A 12,477-nucleotide genomic window follows, 5' to 3' on the forward strand; every position below is an offset into this window, starting at 1 on the left:
TCACTGATCCACACAGACCCCTCACTGATCCACACAGACCCCTCACTGATCCACGCAGACCCCTCACTGATCCACACAGACCCCTCACTGATCCACACAGGCCCCTCACAGATCCACACATGCCTCACTGATCCACACAGACCCCTCACTGATCCACACAGACCCCTCACTGATCCACACAGACCCCTCACTGATCCACAAAGACCCCTCACAGATCCACACAGGCCTCACTGATCCACACAGGCCTCACTGATCCACACAGGCCTCACTGATCCACACTGGCCTCAATGATCCACACATGCCCCTCACTGATCCACACAGGCCCCTCACTGACCCACACAGGCCGCTCACTGATCCACACTGGCCTCACTGATCCACACAGGCCTCACTGATCCACACAGACGCCTCACTGATCCACACGGACCCCTCACTGATCCACACAGGCCTCAATCATCCACACAGGCCCCACATTGATCCACACAGCCCTCACTGATCCACACAGGCCTCACTGATCCACACAGACCCCTCACTGATCCACACAGGCCTCACTGATCCATACAGGCCTCACTGATCCACACAGGTCCCTCACTGATCCACACAGGCCTCACTGATCCACACAGGCCTCACTGATCCACACAGGCCTCACTGATCCACACAGGCGCCTCACTGATCCACACAGACCCCTCACTGATCCACACAAGCCCCTCACTGATCCACACAGGCCCCTCACTGACCCACACAGGCCCCTCACTGATCCACACAGGCCTCACTGATCCACACAGACCCCTCACTGATCCACACAGACCCCTCACTGATCCACACAGACCCCTCACTGATCCACACAGACCCCTCACTGATCCACACAGGCCCCTCACAGATCCACACATGCCTCACTGATCCACACAGACCCCTCACTGATCCACACAGACCCCTCACTGATCCACACAGACCCCTCACTGATCCACAAAGACCCCTCACAGATCCACACAGGCCTCACTGATCCACACAGGCCTCACTGATCCACACAGGCCTCACTGATGCACACAGGCCTCAATGATCCACACATGCCCCTCACTGATCGACACAGGCCCCTCACTGACCCACACAGGCCCCTCACTGATCCACACTGGCCTCACTGATCCACACAGGCCTCACTGATCCACACAGACCCCTCACTGATCCACACGGACCCCTCACTGATCCACACAGGCCTCACTGATCCACACAGGCCTCACTGATCCACACAGGCCTCATTGATCCACACAGGCCTCACTGATCCACACAGGCCTCACTGATCCACACAGGCCTCATTGATCCACACAGGCCCCTCTCTGATCCACACAGGCCACTGACTGATGCACACAGGCCCCTCACTGATCCACACAGACCCCTCACTGATCCACACAGGCCTCACTGATCCACACAGGCCCCTCACTGATCCACACATGCCCCTCTCTGATCCACACAGGCCCCTCACTGATCCACACAGACCCCTCACTGATCCACACAGGCCCCTCACTGATCCACACAGGCGCCTCACTGATCCACACAGGTCCCTCACTGATCCACACAGGCCCCTCACTGATCCACACAGACCCCTCACTGATCCACACAGGCCTCTCACTGATCCACACAGGCCTCTCACTGATCCACACAGGCCCCTCACTGATCCACACAGGCCCCTCACTGATCCACACAGACCCCTCACTGATCCACACAGGCCTCTCACTGATCCACACAGGCCTCACTGATCCACACAGGCCCCTCACTGATCCACACAGGCCCCTCACTGATACACAGGCCCCTCAATGATCCACAAAGGCCCCTCACTGATCCACACAGTCCCCTCACTGATCCACACAGGCCTCACTGATCCACACAGGCCCCTCACTGATCCACACAGGCCCCTCACTGATACACAGGCCCCTCAATGATCCACAAAGGCCCCTCACTGATCCACACAGGCCCCTCACTGATCCACACAGGCCCCTCACTGATCCACACAGGCTTCACTGATCCACACAGGCCCCTCACTGATCCACACAGGCCTCATTGATCCACACAGACCCCTCACTGATCCACACAGACCCCTCACTGATCCACACAGGCCTCTCACTGATCCACACAGGCCTCACTGATCCACACAGGCCCCTCACTGATCCACACAGGCCCCTCACTGATACACAGGCCCCTCAATGATCCACAAAGGCCCCTCACTGATCCACACAGTCCCCTCACTGATCCACACAGGCCTCACTGATCCACACAGGCCTCACTGATCCACACAGGCCCCTCACTGATCCACACAGGCCCCTCACTGATCCACGCAGGCCCCTCACTGACCCACACAGACCTCACTGATCCACACAGGCCGCTCACTGATCCTCACTGGCCCCTCACTGATCCACACTGGCCCCTCACTGATCCACACAGGCCGCACTGATCCACACAGGCCTCACTGATCCACACAGGCACTTCACTGATCCACACAGGCCCCTCACTGATCCACACAGGCCCCTCACTGATCCACACATGCCCCTCACTGATCCACACAGGCACCTCACTGATCCACACAGGCCCCTCACTGATCCACACAGGCCCCTCACTGATCCACACATGCCCTTCACTGATCCACACAGACCCCTCACTGATCCACACAGGCCCCTCACTGATCCACACAGGCCCCTCACTGATCCACACAGGCCTCACTGATCCACACAGGCCCCTTACTGATCCACACAGGCCTCACTGATCCACACAGGCCCCTCACTGATCCACACTGGCCTCACTGATCCACACAGGCCTCACTGATCCACACAGACCCCTCACTGATCCACACGGACCCTTCACTGATCCACACAGGCCTCAATGATCCACACAGGCACCACATTGATCCACACAGGCCTCACTGATCCACACAGGCCTCACTGATCCACACAGACCCCTCACTGATCCACACAGGCCTCACTGATCCATACAGGCCTCACTGATCCACACAGGCCCCTCACTGATCCACACAGGCCTCACTGATCCACACAGGCCTCACTGATCCACACAGGCCTCACTGATCCACACAGGCCTCATTGATCCACACAGGCCTCTCACTGATCCACACAGGCCCCTCTCTGATCCACACAGGCCACTGACTGATGCACACAGGCCCCTCACTGATGCACACAGACCCCTCACTGATCCACACAGGCCTCACTGATCCACACAGGCCCCTCACTGATCCACACAGGCCCCTCTCTGATCCACACAGGCCACTCACTGATGCACACAGGCCCCTCACTGATCCACACAGACCCCTCAGTGATCCACACAGGCCCCTCACTGATCCACACAGACCCCTCACTGATCCACACAGGCCCCTCACTGATCCACACAGGCCCCTCACTGATCCACACAGGCCCCTCACTGATCCACACAGGCGCCTCACCGATCCACACAGGCCATTCACTGATGCACACAGGCCCGTCACTGATCCACACAGGCCCCTCACTGATCCACACAGACCCCTCACTGATCCACACAGGCCCCTCACTGATCCACACAGGCGCCTCACTGATCCACACAGGCCCCTCACTGATCCACACAGGCCCCTCACTGATCCACACAGGCCCCTCACTGATCCACACAGACCCCTCACTGATCCACACAGGCCACTCACTGATCCACACAGGCCCCTCACTGATCCACACAGGCCCCTCACTGATCCACACAGGCCCCTCAATGATCCACACAGGCCCCTCACTGATCCACACAGGCCCCTCACTGATGCACACAGGCCTCACTGATCCACACAGGCCCCTCAATGATCCACACAGGCCCCTCACTGATCCACACAGGCCTCATTGATGCACACAGGCCTCACTGATCCACACAGGCCCCTCACTGATCCACACAGGCGCCTCACCGATCCACACAGGCCATTCACTGATGCACACAGGCCCCTCAATGATCCACACAGGCCCCTCACTGATCCACACAGGCCCCTCACTGATCCACACAGGCCTCACTGATCCACACAGACCCCTCACTGATCCACACAGGCGCCTCACCGATCCACACAGGCCATTCACTGATGCACACAGGCCCCTCAATGATCCACACAGGCCCCTCACTGATCCACACAGGCCCCTCACTGATCCACACAGGCCTCACTGATCCACACAGACCCCTCACTGATCCACACAGGCCCCTCACTGATCCACACAGGCCCCTCACTGATCCACACAGGCCCCTCACTGATCCACACAGGCGCCTCACCGATCCACACAGGCCATTCACTGATGCACACAGGCCCCTCAATGATCCACACAGGCCCCTCACTGATCCACACAGGCCCCTCAATGATCCACACAGGCCCCTCATTGATCCACACAGGCCCCTCACTGATCCACACAGGCCCCTCTCTGATCCACACTGGCCACTGACTGATGCACACAGGCCCCTCACTGATCCACACAGACCCCTCACTGATCCACACAGACCCCTCACTGATCCACACAGGCCTCACTGATCCACACAGGCCCCTCTCTGATCCACACTGGCCACTGACTGATGCACACAGGCCCCTCAATGATCCACACAGGCCCCTCACTGATCCACACAGGCCCCTCACTGATCCACACAGGCCCCTCACTGATCCACACAGGCCCCTCTCTGATCCACACTGGCCACTGACTGATGCACACAGGCCCCTCACTGATCCACACAGACCCCTCACTGATCCACACAGGCCCCTCACTGATCCACACAGGCCCCTCTCTGATCCACACAGGCCACTCACTGATGCACACAGGCCCCTCACTGATCCACACAGGCCACTCACTGATCCACACAGGCCTCACTGATCCACACAGACCCCTCACTGATCCACACAGGTCCCTCACTGATCCACACAGGCCTCACTGATCCACACAGACCCCTCACTGATCCACACAGGCCCCTCACTGATCCACACAGGCCCCTCTTTGATCCACACAGGCCCCTCACTGATCCACACAGGCCTCACTGATCCACACAGGCCCCTCACTGATCCACACAGGCCCCTCACTGTTCCACACATGCCTTACTGATCGACACAGGCCTCAATGATCCACACAGGCCCCTCACTGATCCACACAGACCCCTCACTGATCCACACAGACCCCTCACTGATCCACACAGACCCCTCACTGATCCACACAGGCCCCTCACTGATCCACACAGACCCCTCACTGATCCACACAGACCCCTCACTGATCCACACAGACCCCTCACTGATCCACACAGACCCCTCACTGATCCACACAGACCCCTCACTGATCCACACAGACCCCTCACTGATCCACACAGGCCCCTCACTGATCCACACAGACCCCTCACTGATCCACACAGGCCCCTCACTGATCCACACAGGCCCTTCACTGATCCACACAGACCCCTTCACTGATCCACACAGGCCCCTCACTGATCCACACAGGCCCTTCACTGATCGACACAGGCCTCAATGATCCACACAGGCCCCTCACTGATCCACACAGGCCCTTCACTGATCCACACAGACCCCTCACTGATCCACACAGGCCCTTCACTGATCCACACAGGCCCTTCACTGATCGACACAGGCCTCAATGATCCACACAGGCCCCTCACTGATCCACACAGACCCCTCACTGATCCACACAGACCCCTCACTGATCCACACAGGCCCCTCACTGATCCACACTGGCCACTGACTGATGCACACAGGCCCCTCAATGATCCACACAGGCCCCTCACTGATCCACACAGTCCCCTCACTGATCCACACAGGCCTCACTGATCCACACAGGCCCCTCACTGATCCACACAGACCCCTCACTGATCCACCCAGACCCCTCACTGATCCACACAGACCCCTCACTGATCCACACAGGCCCCTCACTGATCCACACAGGCCTCAATGATCCAGACAGGCCCCTCACTGATCCACACAGGCCTCTCACAGATCCACACAGGCCTCACTGATCCACACAGGCCTCACTGATCCACACAGGCCCCTCACTGATCCACACTGGCCCCTCACTGATCCACACTGGCCCCTCACTGATCCACACAGGCCTCACTGATCCACACAGGCCTCACTGATCCACACAGGCACTTCACTGATCCACACAGGCCCTTCACTGATCCACTCAGGCCCCTCACTGATCCACACTGGCGTCACTGATCCACACAGGCCTCACTGATCCACACAGGCCCCTCACTGATCCACACAGGCGCCTCACTGATCCACACAGACCCCTCACTGATCCACACAAGCCCCTCACTGATCCACACAGGCCCCTCACTGATCCACACAGGCCCCTCACTGATCCACACAGTCCTCACTGATCCACACAGACCCCTCACTGATCCACACAGACCCCTCACTGTTCCACGCAGACCCCTCACTGATCCACACAGACCCCTCACTGATCCACACAGGCCCCTCACAGATCCACACATGCCTCACTGATCCACACAGACCCCTCACTGATCCACACAGACCCCTCACTGATCCACACAGACCCCTCACTGATCCACAAAGACCCCTCACAGATCCACACAGGCCTCACTGATCCACACAGGCCTCACTGATCCACACAGGCCTCACTGATCCACACTGGCCTCAATGATCCACACATGCCCCTCACTGATCCACACAGGCCCCTCACTGACCCACACAGGCCGCTCACTGATCCACACTGGCCTCACTGATCCACACAGGCCTCACTGATCCACACAGACGCCTCACTGATCCACACGGACCCCTCACTGATCCACACAGGCCTCAATCATCCACACAGGCCCCACATTGATCCACACAGCCCTCACTGATCCACACAGGCCTCACTGATCCACACAGACCCCTCACTGATCCACACAGTCCTCACTGATCCATACAGGCCTCACTGATCCACACAGGTCCCTCACTGATCCACACAGGCCTCACTGATCCACACAGGCCTCACTGATCCACACAGGCCTCACTGATCCACACAGGCGCCTCACTGATCCACACAGACCCCTCACTGATCCACACAAGCCCCTCACTGATCCACACAGGCCCCTCACTGACCCACACAGGCCCCTCACTGATCCACACATGCCTCACTGATCCACACAGACCCCTCACTGATCCACACAGACCCCTCACTGATCCACACAGACCCCTCACTGATCCACAAAGACCCCTCACAGATCCACACAGGCCTCACTGATCCACACAGGCCTCACTGATCCACACAGGCCTCACTGATGCACACAGGCCTCAATGATCCACACATGCCCCTCACTGATCGACACAGGCCCCTCACTGACCCACACAGGCCCCTCACTGATCCACACTGGCCTCACTGATCCACACAGGCCTCACTGATCCACACAGACCCCTCACTGATCTACACGGACCCCTCACTGATCCACACCGGCCTCACTGATCCACACAGGCCTCACTGATCCACACAGGCCTCATTGATCCACACAGGCCTCACTGATCCACACAGGCCTCACTGATCCACACAGGCCTCATTGATCCACACAGGCCCCTCTCTGATCCACACAGGCCACTGACTGATGCACACAGGCCCCTCACTGATCCACACAGACCCCTCACTGATCCACACAGGCCTCACTGATCCACACAGGCCCCTCACTGATCCACACATGCCCCTATCTGATCCACACAGGCCCCTCACTGATCCACACAGACCCCTCACTGATCCACACAGGCCCCTCACTGATCCACACAGGCGCCTCACTGATCCACACAGGTCCCTCACTGATCCACACAGGCCCCTCACTGATCCACACAGACCCCTCACTGATCCACAAAGACCCCTCACAGATCCACACAGGCCTCACTGATCCACACAGGCCTCACTGATCCACACAGGCCTCACTGATGCACACAGGCCTCAATGATCCACACATGCCCCTCACTGATCGACACAGGCCCCTCACTGACCCACACAGGCCCCTCACTGATCCACACTGGCCTCACTGATCCACACAGGCCTCACTGATCCACACAGACCCCTCACTGATCTACACGGACCCCTCACTGATCCACACCGGCCTCACTGATCCACACAGGCCTCACTGATCCACACAGGCCTCATTGATCCACACAGGCCTCACTGATCCACACAGGCCTCACTGATCCACACAGGCCTCATTGATCCACACAGGCCCCTCTCTGATCCACACAGGCCACTGACTGATGCACACAGGCCCCTCACTGATCCACACAGACCCCTCACTGATCCACACAGGCCTCACTGATCCACACAGGCCCCTCACTGATCCACACATGCCCCTATCTGATCCACACAGGCCCCTCACTGATCCACACAGACCCCTCACTGATCCACACAGGCCCCTCACTGATCCACACAGGCGCCTCACTGATCCACACAGGTCCCTCACTGATCCACACAGGCCCCTCACTGATCCACACAGACCCCTCACTGATCCACACAGGCCTCTCACTGATCCACACAGGCCCCTCACTGATCCACACAGGCCCCTCACTGATCCACACAGACCCCTCACTGATCCACACAGGCCTCTCACTGATCCACACAGGCCTCACTGATCCACACAGGCCCCTCACTGATCCACACAGGCCCCTCACTGATACACAGGCCCCTCAATGATCCACAAAGGCCCCTCACTGATCCACACAGTCCCCTCACTGATCCACACAGGCCTCACTGATCCACACAGGCCTCACTGATCCACACAGGCCCCTCACTGATCCACACAGGCCCCTCACTGATCCACGCAGGCCCCTCACTGACCCACACAGACCTCACTGATCCACACAGGCCCCTCACTGATCCTCACTGGCCCCTCACTGATCCACACTGGCCCCTCACTGATCCACACAGGCCGCACTGATCCACACAGGCCTCACTGATCCACACAGGCACTTCACTGATCCACACAGGCCCCTCACTGATCCACACAGGCCCCTCACTGATCCACACATGCCCCTCACTGATCCACACAGGCACCTCACTGATCCACACAGGCCCCTCACTGATCCACACAGGCCCCTCACTGATCCACACATGCCCTTCACTGATCCACACAGACCCCTCACTGATCCACACAGGCCCCTCACTGATCCACACAGGCCCCTCACTGATCCACACAGGCCTCACTGATCCACACAGGCCCCTTACTGATCCACACAGGCCTCACTGATCCACACAGGCCCCTCACTGATCCACACTGGCCTCACTGATCCACACAGGCCTCACTGATCCACACAGACCCCTCACTGATCCACACGGACCCTTCACTGATCCACACAGGCCTCAATGATCCACACAGGCCCCACATTGATCCACACAGGCCTCACTGATCCACACAGGCCTCACTGATCCACACAGACCCCTCACTGATCCACACAGGCCTCACTGATCCATACAGGCCTCACTGATCCACACAGGCCCCTCACTGATCCACACAGGCCTCACTGATCCACACAGGCCTCACTGATCCACACAGGCCTCACTGATCCACACAGGCCTCATTGATCCACACAGGCCCCTCACTGATCCACACAGGCCCCTCTCTGATCCACACAGGCCACTGACTGATGCACACAGGCCCCTCACTGATCCACACAGACCCCTCACTGATCCACACAGGCCTCACTGATCCACACAGGCCCCTCACTGATCCACACAGGCCCCTCTCTGATCCACACAGGCCACTCACTGATGCACACAGGCCCCTCACTGATCCACACAGACCCCTCAGTGATCCACACAGGCCCCTCACTGATCCACACAGACCCCTCACTGATCCACACAGGCCCCTCACTGATCCACACAGGCCCCTCACTGATCCACACAGGCCCCTCACTGATCCACACAGGCGCCTCACCGATCCACACAGGCCATTCACTGATGCACACAGGCCCGTCACTGATCCACACAGGCCCCTCACTGATCCACACAGACCCCTCACTGATCCACACAGGCCCCTCACTGATCCACACAGGCGCCTCACTGATCCACACAGGCCCCTCACTGATCCACACAGGCCCCTCACTGATCCACACAGGCCCCTCACTGATCCACACAGACCCCTCACTGATCCACACAGGCCACTCACTGATCCACACAGGCCCCTCACTGATCCACACAGGCCCCTCACTGATCCACACAGGCCCCTCAATGATCCACACAGGCCCCTCACTGATCCACACAGGCCCCTCACTGATCCACACAGGCCTCACTGATCCACACAGGCCCCTCAATGATCCACACAGGCCCCTCACTGATCCACACAGGCCTCATTGATGCACACAGGCCCCTCACTGATCCACACAGGCCCCTCAATGATCCACACAGGCCTCACTGATCCACACAGGCCCCTCACTGATCCACACAGGCCTCACTGATACACAGAGGCCCCTCACTGATCCACACAGGCCCCTCACTGATCCACACAGGCCCCTCAATGATCCACACAGGCTCCTCACTGATCCACACAGGCCTCACTGATCCACACAGGCCCCTCACTGATCCACACAGGCCCCTCAATGATCCACACAGGCCCCTCACTGATCCACACAGGCCCCTCTCTGATCCACACTGGCCACTGACTGATGCACACAGGCCCCTCACTGATCCACACAGACCCCTCACTGATCCACACAGACCCCTCACTGATCCACACAGGCCTCACTGATCCACACAGGCCCCTCACTGATCCACACAGGCCCCTCTCTGATCCACACAGGCCACTCACTGATGCACACAGGCCCCTCACTGATCCACACAGGCCACTCACTGATCCACACAGGTCCCTCACTGATCCACACAGGCCTCACTGATCCACACAGACCCCTCACTGATCCACACAGGCCCCTCACTGATCCACACAGGCCCCTCTTTGATCCACACAGGCCCCTCACTGATCCACACAGGCCTCACTGATCCACACAGGCCCCTCACTGATCCACACAGGCCCCTCTCTGATCCACACAGGCCACTCACTGATGCACACAGGCCCCTCACTGATCCACACAGGCCACTCACTGATCCACACAGGTCCCTCACTGATCGACACAGGCCTCAATGATCCACACAGGCCCCTCACTGATCCACACAGGCCCCTCACTGATCCACACAGGTCTCACTGATACACACAGACCCCTCACTGATCCACACAGACCCCTCACTGATCCACACAGACCCCTCACTGATCCACACAGGCCCCTCACTGATCCACACAGACCCCTCACTGATCCACACAGACCCCTCACTGATCCACACAGGCCCCTCACTGATCCACACAGACCCCTCACTGATCCACACAGACCCCTCACTGATCCACACAGGCCCCTCACTGATCCACACAGACCCCTCACTGATCCACACAGGCCCCTCACTGATCCACACAGGCCCCTCACTGATCCACACAGTCCCCTCACTGATCCACACAGGCCTCACTGATCCACACAGGCCCCTCACTGATCCACACAGACCCCTCACTGATCCACCCAGACCCCTCACTGATCCACACAGACCCCTCACTGATCCACACAGGCCCCTCACTGATCCACACAGGCCTCAATGATCCAGACAGGCCCCTCACTGATCCACACAGGCCTCTCACAGATCCACACAGGCCTCACTGATCCACACAGGCCCCTCACTGATCCACACAGACCCCTCACTGATCCACACAGACCCCTCACTGATCCACAAAGATCCCTAACTGATCCACACAGGCCTCACTGATCCACACAGGTCTCACTGATCCACACAGGCCCCTCACTGATCCACACAGGCCTCACTGATCCACACAGGCCTCACTGATCCACACAGGCCTCAATGATCCACACAGACCCCTCACTGATCCACACAGGCCCCTCACTGACCCACACAGACCTCACTGATCCACACAGACCTCTCACTGATCCACACAGACCCCTCACTGATCCACACAAGCCCCTCACAGATCCACACAGGCCTCACTGATCCACACAGACCCCTCACTGATCCACACAGACTCCTCACTGATCCACACAGACCCCTCACTGATCCACAAAGACCCCTCACTGATCTACACAGGCCTCACTGATCCACACAGGCCTCACTGATCCACACAGGCCCCTCACTGATCCACACAGGCCTCACTGATCCACACAGGCCTCACTGATCCACACAGGCCTCAATGATCCACACAGGCCCCTCACTGATCCACACAGGCCCCTCACTGATCCACACTGGCGTCACTGATCCACACAGACCCCTCACTGATCCACACAGGCCTCACTGATCCACACAGGCCCCTCACTGATCCACACAGGCGCATCACTGATCCACACAGGCCCCTGACTGATCCACACAGGCCCCTCACTGATCCACACAGGCGCCTCACTGATCCACACAGGCCCCTCACTGATCCACACAGGCCCCTCACTGATCCACACAGGCCCCTCAC

The 12,477-nt window shown here is 58.7% G+C and overlaps 1 pseudogene; it reads right to left on the bottom strand.

Moving 5' to 3' along the window:
• LOC139250522 (NFX1-type zinc finger-containing protein 1-like) overlaps positions 1 to 12,477 on the bottom strand; it is a 533,603-nt pseudogene that overhangs the window by 227,858 nt on the left and 293,268 nt on the right.

The sequence above is a fragment of the Pristiophorus japonicus genome, unplaced genomic scaffold, assembly GCF_044704955.1.
Source record: "Pristiophorus japonicus isolate sPriJap1 unplaced genomic scaffold, sPriJap1.hap1 HAP1_SCAFFOLD_385, whole genome shotgun sequence".
NCBI lineage: Eukaryota > Metazoa > Chordata > Chondrichthyes > Pristiophoridae > Pristiophorus > Pristiophorus japonicus.